Source organism: Castor canadensis, chromosome 1, assembly GCF_047511655.1.
Source record: "Castor canadensis chromosome 1, mCasCan1.hap1v2, whole genome shotgun sequence".
In the NCBI taxonomy this organism is placed as follows: domain Eukaryota; kingdom Metazoa; phylum Chordata; class Mammalia; order Rodentia; family Castoridae; genus Castor; species Castor canadensis.
Genome location: NC_133386.1, coordinates 177,305,442 through 177,327,747, shown reverse-complemented (window position 1 = coordinate 177,327,747; position 22,306 = coordinate 177,305,442). Strand labels below are relative to the sequence as shown.

The 22,306-nt window shown below is 34.3% G+C and overlaps 1 protein-coding gene across 10 annotated transcripts in view; it reads left to right on the top strand.

Annotated features, from left to right (window-relative positions):
* Positions 1 to 22,306, top strand: part of Lrrc4c (leucine rich repeat containing 4C) — a 1,195,224-nt gene that overhangs the window by 561,403 nt on the left and 611,515 nt on the right. For 2 of the 10 annotated variants that reach the window (XM_074044631.1, XM_074044632.1), the window contains exon 1: positions 12,796 to 12,814. The exons of 5 other annotated variants lie outside the window; for them this stretch is intronic. The gene's annotated coding sequence lies outside the window, so the exon portion shown is untranslated. Of the gene's footprint in view, positions 1 to 12,706; positions 12,815 to 22,306 lie in introns of those variants that run through there. 3 more of the 10 variants (XR_012436659.1, XM_074044633.1, XM_074044628.1) reach the window with 3 other exon arrangements.

Here is a 22,306-nt window from a genome sequence, read left to right as displayed (position 1 = left end):
TGTAATGGCCTTGCATTTAGGAAGAACCAACTTACCATAAAAGAGCAGTGACTTGCCAAAGCAGCATGGCAAGATAATAGTAAAGGTAGTACTTATCTTTACTAGTTCTCTGTGTGAACAAGAAGCTGATGGCCACACTGAGTAGATATGGCCAGATAATTCAAGTTCTGAATTGTGACAATTTCTGCTCATCCACCCTTAGAGATATGTTGAAATTTGTAATAATGCAGCACTTTGACTTGCAGGCTTCCATGGAAATATGTATTGAGTTCTTTAAGTAGACCATTAGTATAATGAATATACTGCTCACATTATTAATTTAGTTGAATGCTAACAGAATGGTTAGAAAAACAGACCTTGGGCTGGTATATAGCAGATGGACTTCATGTACCTAGATGAAACAAAACTAAGACACCTCTTCTAATTGCTTTAAGTGGGACAGGGAAGGGGGTTGAAGGGGATGTAACTAATGTACAGTGTAAGTCTAATCAGAATTGTCACTATGAATCCCCCACTGAGTAATGTATATATCCTGATAAAAATTTATTATACAAAAAAACTCACCATGAGAACAGACAAAGGAAAAAAAAAACAGACCTTGGTTAGAATGAATGTTTCAACTTGAATATTGTTGGTAGTGTAAAGATGAATCCAGAGATTTGAGATAAAGGATTTTTATAAGCTGCCTTTCAGCTCTCTACTTTACATCTGGATCAAATTATGTAGAAAAGAATTAAAAGACCTTTCTACTTTATAGTTATTTCTCATTTTAATTTTTAATAATTCAATTTAAATTTTAGTTTTGAATATTGTATAAATATTCTGTACATTTTAATAGCTTTAGTGAGATATTTAATACATTATAATTCATAAGTCAGAAATATGTAATTCTATGATTTTTAATAAATTTGTAGTTATGCAGCAATTACCATAATTCAGTTTTATAAGATTGAATCAATCCTTAAATTTATCTCATGACTTCTGTAGACATTCCTCATTCTACTTCCAAGTGGGAGAGCCATTTGTATGTTTTGTATCTGCAAATGTGCCTTTTCTGGACATTTATTATAAACAGAACATATAAAATACACTCTTTTGCATCTGGCTCCTGTCACTTCATAAAATAGTTTGGAGTTCTATTCATGGTAATAAGAATCAGTTATTTATTTTTACTACTGAATATTTCACATTAAACTTTATTTTTTAAATTAATTCTTCAGGTGATAGACTTCTGATCATCTATAGTTTTGACTATTGTGAATATTGTTATGAACACAGTGTACATGGTTTTGTATAAACAAATTTTCATTTCCTTTGAATAAACTCTTTAGATTGGAGTTCCTAAGTCATATGCTAATTTTATCTTTAACACTATAATTGTCATACTTGTCTAAAGTAGTTGTACATTTTAAAATTTCATTTAGCAAAATATCAGCATTCTAGTTTCCGACATCCTTGCTAACATGTGGTATTCTCTTCTTTTTTTGAGTTCTATGACAGGAACTTTACAAATTTGAGGCCAATCTGGGCTACATGGTGAAAGTCTGATTCAAAAAACAAAATCAAACAAACAAAAAAGAAGGTGTGTTGTGATATCTCAATATAGCTTTACTTCACATCTATCTGACCGTAGATGTAGCATGCTTTTATTCAATCCTTTGCTCTCTCTGTTTTTGGTGCTATTGGTGACTGAACTCAGGCGTTTCCCTATACTGAACTATGCAAACACTTTGCCACTTGAGCCATGCTCCCACAGGGTAGGATCTCACATTTTGTGTGATCCTCTTATCTCCACCTCCTGAGTAAGCTGGTGTTTCCGGCATGGGCTAACATAACCCTGCTTGCTTTTGAGATAGAAACTCATGAAGTTTTGACTGGGCAAGTCTCCAACCATCATCTTCCTATCTCCACCCCCCAAGTAGCTGTGATTAAAGGTGTGTACCACAAGTTTTGAAATGTTAATCTTGAGTTGTAAGTGTTCTTTATCCAAACTCTTTATCAACATATGATTATGAAAATATATTCTGCCATTGTTATTTGTATTTTCATCATGGGATTCTTATGAAATGTGAGTTTTCTTAATTTAATGAATCCAATTTATCATTTTCTTTTATTTATTGCACTTTGATGTTATATTGAAGTACATATACATAAAGTAAGGCAACAAGGATATTCTGCTAAGTTTTCTTGAGGACTTTTAGTAATTTTAACTCTTATATTTAGGCATATGACTGATGTCCTGTTTATTATTGTATATAGTAAGATACAGACCTAAGTTATATTTGTGGACATATAGTTAACTGAAAAATATCTGTTTAAAATTCTAACATTTACCTCCATTGGATGTCCTGGCTCCTTTGTCAAAAATCAATTGACCATAAATACTAGGATTTTCTTCTTAAATCTCAATTGCCTAATAATTTATTTTTATGACTATCCTGGAAATAATTACAGTCTTTCTTGATTATTGTGATTTTATATAAACTTTTAAAATCTGGAAGCATATACAATCCAACTTCATTTTTTTTCCAAAAGAACTTGGTTAATGTAGGTCATTTTCATTTCCATGTAAATTTTAGAAGTAGTTTATAAAAATCTCCAAAGCAATTCTAGTGAAATTATGCTAGGAATGAATTGAATTTACATTTTAATGTGGGAAAATTGTATTTTAAATTATTTGGTATTTGATATCCATAATTGTGGAATATTTTTTATTTTTAAAGTTTTTATTAGTATGTAATAGTTGTACTGGGGATTTTGCTATGACAGTTCCATAAATACTTACAATGTACCATGTTTTGGTTCATCCCCTCTACTGTTTTTTTCTCCCCATCTCCTGCTTCTTAAAAATGACTTCCACACCAGTGATCCATATTCATACATGTATAGAAAAATATATCGACCATTTTCATCCTACTCTATCCTCTTTATTTATCCTTTACATATCCTCCCCTTACCACCACTACTGTCACCTTAACATGTCTCATTTAATGTTCCCATCCTCATTACTTAAGCTTCTGTTCATTGTTCAGTGCAAATATATTGTACTTTGTGGACTCCTTGGTAATTTCTATATTCAGGATTCTTTTCTCTGCAATTTTATTTCTTCCTTTCCAATTTGGATGGCTTACATTTGTTTACTTTGTGCTGACCTGAAATTTCAGTGTTGTGTTGACTAGAAAGGGCAAGAATAAACACCTTCACCTCGCTCCTGTTGCTGGGTTGAAGCTGTTCAGCTCCTCAAATCAAGTATAGTATTAGTTGTAGGCATTTAATAAATGTCCAATTCCAGGGTGTTGGAGTTCATGACTGTTTTAGTGTGCTGAGATGTTTATCATAAACAGGTGTTTGATTTTAATAAATGCTTCTACTGTACTTACTTACCAAGATGACAATTTTTATTTTGTTCTTTATTAATATGTTTTATATAATTAATTGATCCTCAAATGTTATGCTAAACTTGCCTTCCTAGGATAAATCTCACTTGCCTACAGTCATCGTGCTGTGGGTACGTGGCTATCTTTCTATCCTATTCTTGCCCATTTTCAATGTATTCGTTCTGTCTGCGATTGAGAATAGGGTGTTGAATTGTCTAGGTATGACTAAATTAGGTTTTATTCTGTAACTATTTGATTCAGCTATATCGCCTATATATAAGCTGAGTTGTTAAATGTATACACATTTTTAATGAACATACTTTCCTGATGTATAGACCTTGTGTGGGTATGAAATGATCTTTTGTTATCTCTCTCTTTCTCTCTCTGGTATGGGGATCAAACCCAGGGTATTAAGTATGCTAGAAACTAGTATACACTGTGCTCCATCTACAGCTCCTCAATACTTCTTGTGTCTGATGTTAGTACACTATTATTACATCCTCATCTCACTTATTGTTGTTCATATCATGTGTCTTTTCTCCATCCTTTTATTTTCAATATATTTGTGTCTTCATATAAAAATATTTCTCTGTAGCAGGATGTAGTTGGATGAATCTTTTTTTGAGACAAATTCTGGCTAGGTAACCCAGGCTCACCTTAAGTTTGTGGTCCTGCCTCAGCTTCTTGAGTGCTGGGATTACAGGTATGTGTTGCCATGCCTGGCTGGATATAATTAAAAGAAACCAATCTGACAATATATGCAATATGATTAGGATAGTTAGACTATTTACATTTAATTTTTACATAGCTGTGTTTTTATTTCATTTTGTTACCTGTCTCCTATACTATTGTTGTTTTGTTTCTCTGTTCTTCTTTTGTGTTAATTTGATACAGTGTGCCATTTAAAATTTTGTTATGTTTAACTGTGTCTGTTTAAATTTTCTTAATGATTATGCTGTCCATCTTAACTTATAACAGTCTACTTGATATTAATTCTAACTTATTTATATGTATTATGGAAACTTTATTACAATGTAATGTTGTTACTGACACTTCATTTATAATATTTCATATATTTATACACATATGCAAATATATCAATATAACTCTAAAATATAGACACCCTACCACTTGAGCCATGACTCCAGTCCATTTTGCTTCAGTTAATTTGAAGATGGATCTTGCAAACAATTTGCCTATGCTGGTCTCTAACCATGATCCTCCAGATCACAACATCCCAAGAAGCTAGGATTATGGGTGTGAGCCACTAGTTCCCTGACTCACTAGTTTCTTTATATAAAGGCAATACATGGATATCATGGCCTCAGAATGTGTCTTTATCCCTACCTGTGTTTTTCTCTTCCTCGTTTTCCTCTTCTCCTCCTCTTTCATTCTTATGAGAAATGGAATTGTGGAGAGGATTATTTCAGATAGTGGCCATGTGGGTTTCCCTTTAGTCAGTTTTATGAATATGGCAAAGGTATGGTCAGGCTGGCTGATATAATTCTTGACTCTCATTAATTATGTCACTACAATTTGTCTTAGAACAGAAACTGCTATCATTGTGCTAGTCTCAGATTAAGATGTTATAGACATGGCTTAGAGAGAAAAACAGACTTTAGTCTACAGCTTCTGACTGTAGTTCCTCCAAGATTACCTGCCTTTCCATTATAGATCTATCATGGAGGGACCACAAGTGTTTCACCTACAGGTAGACTGTCACAAATCTATTCTGATATAATGATTTTTCCAAAAGTTTAATAATAAAAAGTATCAATTTGCCCTATGAAAACTAGTTCTATGGTACATCTCAGCCTTACAGTCATATTAAAGCAATACATTTGCTTTTTTAAATATATTTATTTAATGTGCAGATAAATCCGTTTGAACATGCATTGTGTAAGGGTTAAATCTACCTAATTGACATATGCATTATATCAAAAAGCTTTCATTTTATAGTATGAACACTTAACATCCACAGTTAGCATTTATTTTTGGAAAATTTGCATTTATCTTACCCAACAGATTTTACCTAACAGTCAAAACTTTTTATCAATAAATATTGTCAATTTCTGCATATTCTTTAGGTGCTATGATGCTAACCATGGCAATTACAAAAATATAACAAACACAGTTACTCTTTTATTAACACATGCAATGTATATGAATCAGGATGTGGAGCCAATGACTACCATTCTGAACACTTGCCTTGCTTATGAGACAATGCCCATATATAAGTTAAAAAAAAAAAAAAAACTTCAGGCAGAGTCATTTGTACAAAAACCTCCTGATATCCACTGTGAATTTGTGAAGGATCGGACAGGTGCTTATGGTTTTCAAATGTGCCCATGGGTAACCTCTACTGTGTTTTCTGCTCTCTGATCTCAATGGAGAGTTGAGAGTGAAATCCAGACAATCTGTTGGCACACAGATTGTAATGCTCTTGCTTTTACATCTCAGTTCATCCTGGTAGCCTCTAGTGGCCTAGAGATAAGGACTTGCCATTTGCATCCAAAAAGAAGCAGATGATAGTCAATATGTGTAAAACTTTTAAAGAGCCCACAAGTCTCAACATCCATCTCTTTGAGCTTTGCTTACTCTTGTGCCAGATGGATATAACTCTCTCATCTAGGCAAAGTGGATAACTTTTCTTTATAGTGGAAAGTCAAATGGGGGGTCTTCTTTGGCTTTTATTTTCACTATTATCATCTTATGATATTACATTAAAGAGTTTGACTAGTTGTATAAAAAGCTGCTTAAGCCTTATTAAGAAAGATGTATAATTAGTAAGTGCAAATCTGGGAAGAAAAAAATGTAGGCCATTTCTCTATTAGAACACACATAATCAGATAGCTCTGTGGAGAGAGATGCATTTTATAATAAGCTCCCTTTCTTCATGTTTTTCTGACAACCAGCTAGACTAGAGTTGAAGAGAAGGTGTAGGTCTACCTGGAGCACACTGAGTGGATGGCATTCCCACTGTAGTTGGCAGAGTGGTAGCAACAGGAGTCAATTTTAATTAGATTGGCACTCCTTGGGAAGGACTAGGGCCATAAATTATCATAAGCTCTGACAAGAAGTGATGAAAAGAAAGTCACAAAGGAAAAAACAGAAGTATGGATGCTGTAATAAGTTGGTATCCCACAGAGAACAATCAGACCTCTTTCCCCAAAGCAAAGCATTCCTGAGAGGATGGGAATTACTGATCCTAAAGGAGAATCAAAACTGAGTATCTACCAAGTGGGGTTGGGAAATGGAGTATGAAAAGAAATTATGTGTATAATACAAGAAGGAAGTAGTTGTGCTTTGTATTTCAAAATTCACGGAGTGGGGAGTGAGGACCTGGGTAGTGAGGTCATATGTCCTATTGGTATTCTAAGCACACAAGTTGGCCAAATTCAACCTCTAGGAAATGATGATGTCTAGGATCTTGAATAAATTGCAAAATTATATGAAAAATTTCAAATTCAAATAATGCATTTCAAGGGATTTAAATGAAGAAATGAACTATAATGTGCTCTCTTTCTCTCATTCTGTCTCTCTCATTCTTTCATCTCTGCTGAATCTAGAGACTTATTTTTCCTTTCCAGCTTCACTTGTTCACTTGCTTTTCCTTTTTTAACCCAAATATTTTTCACAAACAGTCTTCACAATGGTGTTACAAATACATAATTGAAAGCTTCTCATGCCCTTTGCTGCCTTGATCTTTGATTGTTCTAATGCTGCAATTATAGTTTCCCATTATCTACAGAAGCATCTTTTATGATGAGTGAATATTAACTTGTGTACTCTATGTAATGTTTGCCTTTGGGAACTTACTCTTTCTATGTAATATCATCTGCATATTTTTGTGGCTTAGATCAGAGAGGAAAGGTAATTTCTTTCCTTACTTTTTTATGAGAAGAAAAATTGTGAATGCTCTAAGATCAGCTTGTTGAAAACATTAAACATCTTTAATATAGATAACCAAAAAATAGTATTATTAGAAGTTCAGTTTCTTTGTTGAAGTCTAGTTTATCAAATATTATCATCATTATTTTGTCATTATCATTATTATTACATAATCACCATCATTATAATTAATATCATGGGTATTATTTATTAGACACACAGCATCTACTAGTATATTAACTAGATGATATAACTAGCAGCATCTTATAAATGACAAGAATGCTTGGGAAGCAGAAGGAGGAGAATCAGAGGTTTGAGGCCAGCTGAGCCAAAGGTTGAAGACAGGTCCATTTCAACAACAAAATAAAAACAAAAGGACTTGGCACAGCTCAAATTGTAGAGTACTTGATGAGCATGTGCAAGCCATGGGTTCAATCCCCAGCACTGCAAAAAAAGAAAAATAAATGAGAAAACAGTGAATCAGAGTTTATCAGAGATCTAAGTCACATAACTACTAAAAGCTGCTAGCCCAGGACAAAAACTTTTTTATACGTGAGTGAAAAATCCTTCAGTTTCCATTGTGTTGTACTGCTACAACACAGGATTAATAAAAGTGAATATCTTCTTTCCTATTTCATTTGCAACTTACTGAATTTCATTGTCTTTGGGGAGGCTGTAACATAAGTTAGCAAAAATTACAATTACATTTTGAACTGAGAAGTATCTATAATACAGCTGAAACTAAAAAGAAAGACGGCAAGTGAAATAATAGAGGAAAAGGTATCTGAAGGTTGGCATTATGTTGTGTCAATTGTAATGACTACTGTATTCTGAAAGAACCATCATCACATTTACAGTGACTTCTGTGGAGTTGAGTTTTTGGCATCCTGGCAAAGTGGGTATTCTATTCCCTATTTCACATACAAGAACACTGAAACTTACAGGTGATGAGAAGCCTACCTACAACATTCACGCATTAATTAAAAATATATTTATTGATAGCTTCCATATGAATGCATTTACAAGGATCTGAGCAAACAGCTGTGAACAGGACAGTCAAGGCTTCTCTCATGAGGGAACTCACATTCCTATAAGGGAGGATAATTTGGTAGCTATTAGCTATTATAAACTTGAGATAAGCATAGCTATTTCAAATAATGTTTACTTCTGTGGAGGACATAAAGTAAGAAATTGTAGCAGTGACTAGAATTAAGGCTACCTGAAAGAAGCTGGTTTTTTCCTTGAGTAGTGGAGTTGACTAAGCCCTCTTGCAATGTCATATATGGACTGAAACCTGTGGGAACAAAAGAGACAGATATGAAATAAGTTTCAGAAAACACCTTCTAGATGAAAGAAGAACAAAATCAAGTGTGGAGAGGTAAGAATCAAACCTTCATTAACAAGGAACTAAAACAAATCTAAAATTCCTAGGGAAAAAGCACAAAGTTGTTGAAGATCTGATTATATAGGGCTTTGGAGAACATAAGAATAGTGTGGATTTTACTCTGTGTGAGTGGGATTTTACTCTATGTGGGGTAGGGGGAGAGGGAAGGGGCAGGGAGCAGGGAGGAGATATGGCACAAACAATGTATGCACATATGAATAAATGGAAAAAACAGAAATTGCAAAGCATTGGGGTTTTAAAACAAGAAAATCTTATCATTCAAAAATTTCCTTTTTACAGCATTGGATTTAGGGTGTAGTTCAATTATAGAATATTTGCCTAGCATGTACAATGCCCTGGGTTTGAGTCTCAGAACTGCAAAAAAAAAACGGAAAAAAGTTACTCTATTATAAACAAAAGTATATAGATACATGGAGATCATTTTAAAAGGCCACAATAGTAATTGAAACAAATCACGGTGGAAATTTGGATAAAGTTGCTTAGTCACAACGGAACTGAAGTGAGTTCGTGGATATATTTTAGTTATATAATCAAAAGACATCTCGATTGATTGAAGACAGGGGTAAGGAAAGTGAAAGAATGAGGATTTATAACTATTTGGCATAATTTACCAGATGTTATTGCCATTTACTGAGATCAAGAAGGCATAGGGAAAAGCAGATTGGGTAAATAGGATGCAAAATACCAAGATTTCATTTGGGGCTTCCTTATTTTGAAATGCCTATCTTAATTCTCAGGGAAGATACCATGTTTAGTAAGAGATTAACCTCAAAAGAGAAAAAGAAGATGGGGACAGAAAGTAGGAGTTATTAGCATACAGACATAATTTAACATTATTGAAAAAATGAAAACAACATGGAAGAGAGTATGGACAGAGAACTGATGAGGGTACACCACCAGTACTGGAGTGCTCTCAAATAGAGAAGGGGCTAACAATGAATAATGAGATCTTTTTATTGAAAAAGATGAGAGACTCACAGTGATACAGAAGCCAAGAGAAAGAAATAGTTTTGCTTATATGAACTGCTACTGAAAGGTCAATCAAGATAAGGGCAGATAACTGAACATTCGATTTATCCACTCAGCGGTCACTAGTATTAGCAATTTTAGTAGACTAGCTGAAATGGAAATCCATGCAGTATTGTACAGAACAAGCAGGAAGTAAGGAAATGAAGTTAATGACTGACAAAAATTTCAAGGAGGTTTGTTGTGGAGTGAAATAAATTAGTATCTGGGAAGGATATGTAATAAAGGAAGAGGTCTCGAGTATTATGAATAGTTTTATGACCTCAAACAATTACATTTGCTTACATTCTAATCTCTCACAATACTAAACATAAATCCTACTTCAGGGAGAAGAATAGGAAAAAAATTGAACAAAATTAGTAACAGCCATTATTTACTGTAAGTGTACAGTTTTTTCAAAGCATGATACCAGGATGTGGAGCTAAAGACACACTTCATTAATTTATTTGAAATATAATGTTTAGTTAGCATCTATAAAGTGTCAATGTTATCTTTAGTGCTAGAGTTTCAATAGTGAAACAAACAGAAAATACTTTCTCTTTATGGATCTATTTTTCCTGTGGAGAGGAGAGAAGACCAATAGTAAATGAGTAAAATATGTGGTTACAGCCATAGACCTCAGGAAGAAAATGCAGCTATTGGTAGAACTTGGAGGCTCAAGAAATGTAGAAGATTTCAAAAGTATAAACAAGAAACCCATAACAAGAAAATTACATTTGAACAAAAATACAAAGGAATAATAATGAGAAATCTAGACAAGCATATGAAAAATAGATACAGGCAGAAGAGACTGAAAAAATAAAAGTTCTGAAGTAGGATCTTTCCAAACCAAGTGTCAAGATGTATTTCAAGGAGGAGAGGCAGAAAACCTGTGCCAGATGTTTCTAGAGAGTTGACTCTGTGGAGGGCATTCTTGGTTTTGACAAGAACAGTTCAGTAGAATAGTGTAGAAGAAAGTCTGGTTGAAAAGTGTACACAAGAGAAGGGGAGCGATTTAAGTGTGGGTAGAAAATACCAAAAAGTCTTTTGAGAAGTTTTACAGTAATACAAAGAGAATGGCTGCCAGAGGCCAATAGAGAGGGTCAGGAGAGGGATTAGGGATGGACCCATAGTGTCATGTTTATACATGGGTGGAATCATCCCAGTAGAGGCAGAAATGAGCAGTAGAGAAACGGAGAGTTGCTGAAGCAACTGGGTCTCCTGAGAAATTTGTGGTCACACATTTTAAATGAGACAAGTCAGAAGTTTCTATGAAGTTTTCCAGCTGGGCTCAATTGTGTAGAGAATGGGGCAAGGGGGAAAGAATATCATTCCTTTCATAATATCTCAGGAAATAAAGATAGAGTAAAAGAAAATAATGTATACAAGGCAGAAATACAGAATGTGTACTAGGTGATACATTTCAATTGTTTCAGAGTCAATGAGTTTAGAATTGAGAAAAAGATGCCTGGCTGAATTGAGTGATGGGTTTGAGAAGATTACACATAGAAAGAAATGCTTAAAACATTAATGAGTAAGTATGTGAGAGGAACACACATTTCTGAAAGTGCTAACACATTAATCATTTTGTAATATTTATTAATATCAATGTTATTAAACCAAAGTAAAAGTCAAATAGTATAGAAATAATAATGGCATTATACATGCTCACAATTTTTTCAAGTAAAATATTACTAGTATTGTATAACATACAGCATGATATACAATGTAAATAATAAGTTTATTACTTTTATTACACATATCTTTTAACATTTAGTAAATATTGTGATGGAGTTTCATTTATTAGTACCTCTTATTTTCATAAACAAGTATGTAGACTTGTTATTACTATTTACTTAGTTTACTGAAAATGAAGACAAGACATATGTTATTAAGCTATTTGGTCATGATCATAGAAACTAGTAATTAGCAGAAAGAGGATATAGCTCCAGAGATCTGATTTTGATTCTCTGGGAGAATCAAAAACACTGCCCTCAGGCAAGGGGTTGACAGCTGCTTATATCCTAGCATGGTCAGGAACAAAGAATTTCATCAAAATATTTCAGTGTGGTATCCAGCAAGATCATAATATCTAAAATACAGCATTCTATTAAGGTTCTACTCAATTAAACTAACACATTCTATTTCTTGGCATGAGCTGGTTCCTCCAAGTTGAGATCTAAATATCAAATTACTTGAAATGTCTGAAATACAGAGGTGCAAAAGGAAGAACAAACTCCAATGTGAAGACCTGCAGGGCTTTCTAGTTTGATAGTATTTACTGCTTCAGTGGACAGCTCACTTATTCTTCTAAAAAGGAAATTTTACTTGTGTTACTGGAAGGTATGTCACAATATTCTAGGCTTTTTTTTTTTAAATTTTATTCTAAGCTGCTGTTCTATCAAGGAAAGGCTGGGTGCATACAACCTAGTTGATCCTTACACAACAGGGTCAATATTGGAGTTACCTCTCAGGATTCAGTCCCGTCAATACTGAGAGAGAAAAGGATCACTGAAGATGAAATAAACAAATGGGGTGTTCACAATTTGTTCTTGTCCTCCCTATCTTCATAGATAGAATTGGTATCACAAGACTTGAGTGATGATAAAAACTGGGAGGGGAAGAGTATTCCTTGTAACCTTTCACCAGACACAGAGCTGCAGCCTGGCAGAGTGTGAAAATGAAACCGCCATTTTCTTTTGGCTCTGTTGAGATGTATCTCTTATGACTGTGGAATTGATTCTTGTAGTTATTGACAACATGTCAGCCTATTGCAAAAAACTGTTTGTGGGTGAGGTGCAGGATTGAAAGAAGTTTGGGGGACATACCAAGAAAATTAGCTATACACTTTGAAAACAACCACATCTAGTTTTCTAAAAGGAGTGGGGAGAAAAATCAAAAGAAAGAGTGCCCTGGGATCATTAAAAATTTATTATGACTATAACTATTTTTGATGAATTCAAAGAAATAGCAGAATATTTTTAAATTCCATCCAACTAAAATAAATGTTCAATCTCTCTCCTCTTAGTTTTGCAGAATGTAGATTACTCAAGGAAGTCTCCCATGCAAGGCTACCTTCACTCAGCCTCCTACCACACATCAAGAACATGACGTTTTTCTTCACGCTAACATAGTGGTATGTTTTTGAAAAACACATATAGATTCTAATTGTAGGTATTCCTAGCAGATTCACACATTTCTGGGACTAAAATGATATAAAATGTTCTAAATCAGAATACCCAAGGCATGACTAATTTGGGCAGATTTATCAAAAATAACTGCAATGAGGGTTGTGATCTTACTTGCTTTTTCAGAACTTTATGACTACTCCATCAAGAGGCACATTGTAGTTTTAATTTGCATTTCCTTTATTGCTAGAGATGGTGAGCATTTTTTCATGTGTTTTTTGGCCATTTGAATTTCTTCTTTTGAGAAAGTTCTGTTTAGTTCACTTGCCCATTTCTTTATTGGTTCATTAATTTGGGGATAATTTAATTTTTTCAGTACCCTATATATTCTGGTTATCATTCCTTTGTCTGATGTGTAGCTGGCAGATATTTTCTCCCACTCTGTGGGTGGTCTCTTCAGTTTAAAGACCATTTCTTTTGTCGAGCAGAAGCTTTTTAGTTTTATGAAGTCCCATTTATCTATGCTATCTCTTAGTTGCTGTGCTGCTGTGGTTCCATTGAGAAAGTCTTTGCCCATACCTATTAGTTCCGAAGTATTTCCTACTCTTTCCTATACCAACTTTAGAGTTTGGGGTCTGATATTAAGATCCTTGATCCATTTTGAGTCAATATTGGTATAGGGTGATAAACATGGATCTAGTTTCAGTTTTTTGCAGACTGCTAACCAGTTTTCTCAGCAGTTTTTGTTGGACATAGATCTACCATGTGATCCAGCAATACCACTCTTGGGGATGTACCCAAAAGAATGTGACACAGGTTACTCCAGAGACACTTGCATACCCATGTTTATTGCAGCACTATTCACAATAGCCAAGTTATGGAAATAGCCAAGATATCCCACTACTGATACCCCACTACTGATGAATAGATTAAGAAAATGTGGTATTTATACACAATGGAATTTTATGCAGCCATAAAGAAGAGCGAAATGTTATCATTAGCAAGTAAGTGGATGGCATTGGAGAACATCATTCTGAGTGAGGTTAGCCTGGCCCAAAAGACCAAAAATCATATGTTCTCCCTCAAATGCAGACAAGATCAAGGACAAACACAAGAAGGGGATTGGACTTTGATCACATGATAAAGCGAGAGCACACTAGGGAGAATAGGTTAGACACCCAAAACACTAGATAGCATTTGTTGACCTCAATGCAGAGAAACTAATGCAGATATTTTAAAGTGACTGAGACCAATAGAAGAAGGGAACCAGGAACTAAAGAAAAGGTTAGTTCAAGAAGAATTAACTTAAAAGGTAACACACATGCACAGGAAAGCAATGCAAGTCAGCTCCCTGTATAACTATCCTTATCTCAACTAGCAAAAACCCTTGGTCCTTCCTATTATTGCTTATACTGTTTCTTCAACAAAATTTGAGATAAGGGCAAAATAGTTTCTGCCTGGTAGTGAGAGGGCAGGAGAGGAGAGGGAGGGAGGTGGGGGATAAGGGAGGGGGTGGAGTAAAGGGGAGACAAATGACCCAAACATTTTATGCACATATGAATAAAAGAAAAAAGAAAAAAAAAGAGGCACATTGTACTTCTTCCTTTCTAGAAAAGGAGCAGGTCTTTGTGACTTTCTTGACATGTTTATGTATTTATTTTTATTTACTTAAATATATTCTATTAGTATATAATGTTTGTACAAGGGGGCTATAATGTGACGTTTATATATGTGCTTGCACTATATCTTAATTAGATGCACACCCTCCATCATTCTCCCACATCCCTCTCTCCACCCTTAGAACAATTTCAACAGGTTTCATTGTTCTATTTTCATACATGAACACAAAATACACCCATCATATTCACCCTTTTTCACCCCCTCCTTATATCCCTCTCCTCACTACCACTGGATAGGACCTGTTCTACCTCCAGTACTTCATTTTTAAGAGTACATCAATAGTTAAAGAGGTTTTTACCTTGGTATTTCAGGTGTGTATAAATGGTACTTTAGTCAGAGTAACTCTCTCCTTTACTTACTCTTTCTTTATTACCCTGGTCCCCTATTATTCAACAGCTTACACAGCATTGGGTTATATTACCTTCATATACAGGTAATACATTTCAATATTTTTTACTCTATAATATTTTCTTTCCCTATTCTGCTTTCCCATAGTCTCCTCAGACAGATCCACTAAAGCAATCATTATCTATATGTATATTGATATAAGATCATATATATGCTTATGTATAAATTTATCTTATACATCCAGCTTCCACATATGAGGAATAACATGCAATCTTTGACCATTTGAGGCTGGTTTACTTTGCTTAACATTATGTTCTGTAGTTCCAATGACTCACCTGCAAATGACATAATTTCATTCTTCTTTATGACTGAATAATACTCCATGGTGTTTAGGTTGTCATTGAAGATAATACTGTATGATTCTGAGGTTGAATAATGATAAGTGGTTCTGTTTACACTTGCCTCTCTTTGTCAGTATGTGCTGCAGAAGAACTGAGTTGTCATGCATAATGCATAGCTTCCCTGAAGCTTTTACACAAAAGATACAGGAAATAAATATGGTGAAACTAGAGCTGGTGATGAAGGTATAGTTGGAGATACACACACAAATGGTCATGACCATGGAAAGAGACAGAGATCCAGATGGTGCTAAGAGAGAGAGAGAGAGGGAGTTCCACAGGGTAGTTCTTGTTCCACCTTCCCCCTACCTACTGTTCATATCTTCCCATATGAGGCTCCAGACATATGAGTGAGTAATTTTTCAGACATTTCTAACCTCATCCTTCAACCCATTCCATCTAGTACCAAATAGAACAAAGTATGATCTTCCAAAAATGCTGCTCCATGAGCAGAATAAAATTTTTAAGGGCCATCACATTTTTAGGTGGTTTGTTTTACAACACTAGATAACAAGAGGAACTGTAAATATTTTTCTCTTATTAAAATAAGCAAAGAAGCATACAACTGATGCTTGTAGAAATTTCCCATGATATACCTATTTGAGCTGGGCAAGATATTAGGGATCATTTTAAGTAATTTATTCTGTAGGACAGATCTGTTCTCCATTAGACTAGCAAAGACAAAGCTGCGAGAAACTTTCTGACTCTGAAGACTATGCTCTTTTCCCAGGAGCACCAGGAAGCTCTTTCTTTGTTGAAAGACTCATTTGTAAATAACAATGAATATGACTATCTTGCAAAAACCATAAACTTTACATCTCTGAAACAGTTTGTAATATTTTTTAAACTGAATGAAATTATGCATTGCTTGCCTAAGAATTATAATCACGACAGCTGAATCTGTAGTTTTGAGATAGTTGACATGAAAAACTTAAGAATGACACTGGCTTGTCGCAACAGGTGCCTGGGTAAAGACCTTCACCCTAAGAAAGGTTAAGCGAATGTTTACTTGTCTTCCTGCTCTCAAAAGTATTGTTTCATATACCCAAGATTCTTAGTTTTATACATGGATTATGTATTATTACAGTACCTACATAGTCTAAGAATTGCATCCACACACAGTATTACTTCAGATATTTTATTTTGGACTGGGGATGTAACCCAGTGGTAGAATGCTAGCCTAGCATTCTCAAAGTTCTGAGTTCAATACCCACTACCACAATAGAAGTATTTACAGGAAGATAAAAATAATCAATTTGGATTAGTCAATGAATGATTGTCATAATTCAACATTTCAGACAGTGATCTATCAGTCAAGATTGACACAATAGCTCAAGTGATGTGACCAGACCAGGTTTGCTTTTTTTTTTTTCACTTCTGAGTTTCATTCTATGGGATGGCTTTATTAACAACTGCCTTTCCTTCTACCTGTCCCAAGATGACTGCTAGAGGATTATGAATATACACAATTCCTAATCCTCCTTTTCCAAGCACTGAAAAAAACTTTCAGTTTTTTTTATTTTTGAAGATTAGATGTTTAATTTATCATATAAGTTTATAAATACAAATGGCAGGAATATATTTTGTTTATATGGGCAAGTTTCAAAGTATACTAATGAACAGAGACTTGGATTCAAATCCTTCCCCAAACCCCTAACCTGTTAGTTCTTAAAAAACTAACTTTTACTTTCTTTTTTCTCTTTTTATTAGTTTCCATTAGTTGTACAAAGGGATTTCATTGTTATATTTGTATACATGCATGCAACATATGTTGACCAAATTCAGCCTTTCTATTACTCTTTCTTATCTCTCTTTTAAAATATTTTTAATGTGTTTCATTATTCTATTTTCATACATGTGTATGAACTATCTCAATAATACTCACCCTCCCTTCAACCTCTCCTTTCACCCTCTCCCCTCCTACTGGTTCTATCTGCAAACAAATATCTCCATTTTTATTCCTATGCCATCTTCCCCTCTTACGTTTTGGTTTCTACATGTGAAAGAGAATATGTGATATTTTTCTTTCTCAGTGTGTCTTCTTTCAGTTAACTTGATGGTTTCCTGGTCCATCCATTTTTCTACAAATAACGATCTCACTCTTCTTTAGAGTTGAATCATACTACTTTGTGAATACATAACACATTTTCTTTATTCATTAATTAGTTGACTAGTTGGAGACTAGTTAGACACTATAGTTGGATTATTTTAAATAGCACTGAAATAAACATGATTGTACAGGTGTCTCTATTGTATGCTGAGTTACATTCTTTTGGGTACATGCTCAGGAGTGGCATAGCAGGATCATATGGCAGTTCTACTTTTAGTTTTTTTAGGACCCTCCATATTGAATTGCAGAATAGCAACACTAATTTACATTCTCACTAACAGTGTTTAAGAGTTGCTTTTTCCCTTCATCCTCACCAACATTTGTTGTTTATTTTCTTGATGTTTGTCATTCTGAATGGGTTAAGATGGAATTCCTAGTGTCATTTCAACTGATATTTCATTTATAAATAAAGATATTCAATACTTACTCATATATTTATTGGCCACTTATACTTCATTTCTCCATTTATTAATTGGACTATATGTTCTTTTTATTTTAATTTTTTGAGTTCTTTATATATTCTTGATATTAGTCCTTTAAACAACAAATAGTTAGCAAAGATTTTCTCTCATTTTGTAGGTTGTCTCTTGATTCTGATAATTGTTTGCTGTACAAAAGCTTTTTAATTCAATACAATTCCATTTGTCAACTCTTGATCTATTTCCTTGGCAATTGGAGTCTTATTCAGAAAGCTGTTGCCCATTCCTGTTTTCAAAGGTCATCCATATGTTTTGTTCTAATAGTTTCAAAGTTTTAGGCCTTCCATTGAGATCTTTAAAACATTTTAAGTTAATTTTTGTTCAGGGCCAAAGGTAGGGGTTTAGCTTCAGTCTTTTACTTGTGTCTATTTAATTTTCCTAACATCATTTGTTAAAGAGACTATCTTTTCACCAATGTATTTTTGGTGCTGCTTTTGTCAAAATCAGATAGCTGTAGCCACCTGAGTTAATCTCCACATCTTCAATTTTGTTACATTAGTATTCACATTTGTTTTTTGCTAGTACCATGCTGCTTTTGGTATTATGACTCTGTGGTGTAATTTGGAGTTAGATGTTGTGATACATTCAGAATTGTCCCTTTTGCTCAGGATTGCTCTGGCTCTTTGGAGTCTTTTGTGTTTCTGTATGGATTTTAGGATTGCTTTCACTAGTTCTGTGAAATATGACATTGATGTTTTTATAGAGATTGCATTTCAATCAATCTGTGGATTGTTTAGTGTAGTACAGCCATTTCGCAATATTAATTCTACCAATCCATGAATTGAGGAGGATGTCTTTCCACCTTCTTGTGCCTTTTTCAAATTATTCTCCTCAATGCTTTACAGTTTTCATTATAAAAATCTTTCACCTTCTGTATTAGATTTATTTTAAGGTATTTAATTTTTTCATTGTTCTATTTCATATATGTATACACGTCTCATTCCTGACTTTATCAGAAATGGTTTCAGTTCTTCTCCATGTAGTATAATGTTAACTGTAGGTTTGTCATATATACCCTTTATTTTATGGTGAATAACATTCCTTCTATTCCTAGTTTCTTCTGTGCTTTTATAATGAAGGGATGTTGAATTTTGTATCATGGGACATTTTTCCCCTTGCTTCTGCATATATACTACATTAAATTTCTCAATTTGTGTATGTTCAACCATCCTTACATCCCTGGGATGAAACAAACTTGATTATGGTGTCTGATCTTTTTGATGTGTTGTTGAACTTGGTTTGCTAGTATTTTGTTGAGAAATTTGCATCTATATTAATTAAAGATATTGGCCTGTAACTCACTTTTTTTATGTGTCCTTGCTGGGTTTTGGAATGAGTGTAATATTTGTTTCATAGAATGAGTGTGGTATTGTTTCTTCCCTTTCTATTTCATGGAAAAGTTTGAGGAATATTGTCAAGGTATTTAATATTTTTGAAGCTATTGTGGATGGAATTGTTTTCCTGATTTCTTTCTCAGTCTATTCATTACGGGTATATAGACAATCCACTGATTTTTAATGTTGATTTTGTATCTTGTTACTTTGCCAAAAGTGTTTATTAGATCTAAGAATTTTTTGGTGGTGTTTTTAGGGTACTTTAGGAATAGGGTCATATCACCTGCAAATAGGGATAATTTGTCTTCTTCCTTTTTAACTTGTATTCCTTTAAATTTTTGTATTGCCTCATCATTCTACGAATTTAGGTGCTATATTGAATAAGAGTGGAGAGAGTGGGTACCCATGTCTCATTCCTGACTTTATTGGAAATGGTTTCAGTTTTTGCCCATTCAGTACAGTGTTGGCTACAAGTTACTAATATGTACCTTTTATTATTTTGAGATATGCTGTTTCTATTCCTAGTTTGTTCAGGATTTTTATCATGAAGGATATTAAATTTTATCACAGGCTTTTTCTGCATTTAATGAGATCATCATGTGATTTTTGGCCTTATTCTGTGTATGTATTATGCTAAGTTTATTTATCTGTGTATTTTGAACCATCCTTGCATCCCAGGAATGAAACTAACTTGATTTTTGTGTGTGATCTTCTCAAATTTTATTTTTAAACATTTTATTAGCACATGTTCATTGTTTTATTGTGACATTTCCACGTGTTTACAATGTGCTTTGATTAGATTAATCACCTCCATCATTTTCCCTCATTCCTACAACTTTGTTCTTAAAACAATTTTATCCAGTTTCATTGTTCTTTTTTCACACAAGGATATAAAGTACATAGACCATATTTATCTTCCTTCACACTTCCTGTTCACCCTCCCTTCTTCCAGGTGTATGATCTTTTAAATATATTGTTGTGTCTATATTCATCAAGAAAATTGGTCCATAATTTTCTCTTTTTTGTGTGTCCCTATTGGATTTTTTATTGAAATACTGATTTCATAGAATTATTTTGGTAGTGTGCCTTTATTTCCATTTTATGGAATAATTTGAGAAGCATTTGTGCTACTTTTCTTTAAATGTCTGGTAGAATTCAGCAGTGAATCCATCTGGTACTTAGTTTCTCTTTGTTGGAAGGCTCTATTACTGTTTCAATTTCATTGTTGTTAAATATCTGTTTAGGTGGTTTATTTTCTCCTGGTTCAATTTTGGCAGTTATTGGCTAGAAGTTTAATCACCTTTAGTCTTCCACTAAAATAGTGTCAATGTTAAAGCGGGACGGTGTAGTGACCACCTCCTACCCACGTGTCCAGCAGTTCATCCACTGTGGCTAGGAGGTAGCTGTAGACATCTCATGAGTCAGAGGGTCTGGACTTTCTGCCTAGAAGCAAATGCATACTGGTGTGCAGTTCCCAGAGGTGGTTTCAGTGCTTTCAGACTTCACTAGCAGTTCCTTTTCCTGTATGTGTGAGAAAGCTATGAAGACAAGTGATTCCAAGGGTCTTGACTCAGGGCCCTCAAATAGCCTAGCAGCTACCACACACTAGGGTGCAGTTCACAACAGTTGGCCTCAGTGCTTTTAGACCCTGTCCAGTAGCTGACAGCTCTGTTGCCTCAGTTTCTCTGTTCTTTTCTGTTGTCCTGCCACCTCTTTCATAATTCCCAGTTCTCTTCAGAATATAGTCTATCTTGTGTCTCTCCTGATTATTGTAATTAATGGAGTCAAATTTTTGGATGTTTCTAATGCACCAAACTTTCCTACCCCAAGAAATCCTAAAACATTCAGTTCCTCATAGATTAAGTTATGAGATGTGCAATTTGCTAACCAATTTCTGAAATTTAGTGATGGATTAACTTAGACTTAGGCCCCATTCTTGAACATGGCCTCCTTCCCACACTGGAGATGGGTTCTATCCATCTCACTCAGTAAGGATATTGTGTCAATCAGATTTCCATTATTGTAGTAAATTCCTGAGATAATCAACCCATAAAGAGAAAAGAGTTATTTTGACACACAGATTTTAGGTATCAGTCTCTGGTCAGTTGTCCTTATTGCTTTGGGCCTGCAATGCTATATCATAGTGGGAGAGCATGGTATAGCAGAACCACTCACCCCATGGGCAGAAAATGAAAGAAAGGGATTGGAATCTCATAATCTTCTTCAAGGGGATGTCCACATGACCCAAAGACTTCTCACTAGGTCTCATCTCTTAAAGGTTCCCTTACCTATAAGCAGTACTACACTGGTGACCCACTCTTTAACAGAAGGGCCTTTGGGGTACATTCCAGATCCAAACTAAAGCAGATATTACTATGACAAGATGAGTTGGATCTTGGGTAGCCAAACCTAGGAATGTTCACTGTAAAAATCCTTTTAGAAGCCAGGATAGTCCAATGTCTAGAAAAGTTAATACATCTAATGAGTTAATTATTTATTTTTATGGGCTACTTTAAGTATTTCTTTTGACTAATGCAATATTGTGCTAATTATTTATAGAAGTGTTCTACTGCCTAAGGGTTTTTGCACCTTCGTAGTTTTTAGAGAAAGAAAAAATAATTTTGAATCATCAGGTATATTCCCAGTGTTCTCTGCTATAAAATTTTTGGAGGAAGTAAAGTAATAACTTGGGAAGTCTTGAGAATCAACTGGCTTATGATTTACCCAACTGCAAATTAGACTAGTTCAGCTGGGTAATAAGAATACTAATAATACATGCGTAGGGAACATAATACACAGTGGAAGAATAAGGGGAACACTTCCCTTTGCTTCCACAGGCTTCAGAGAATGCCTATTAGCCAACTGACTGATGCATTACTTTGAGTTTTGTCATTAAACATGTGAAAAACAAGAGTGGTTATGAAACTACTTCAATTAGGTGGTGCACATCTCAAGGATGTGAGGAGCTTAAATAATATATGGGTCACTGGAAATGCCAAATTTCTTAGATGCATATTTTTAAACCAAAGCTTTAGAAATATTTTTATTCTACTAAAATATTTCTTAGTCTACCGAATATGCTTGCATTCTAATTCAGTGTAAAGACTAGCTCAAAGTATATATATGATGAAATTTTTAAGCAAATAAAGCC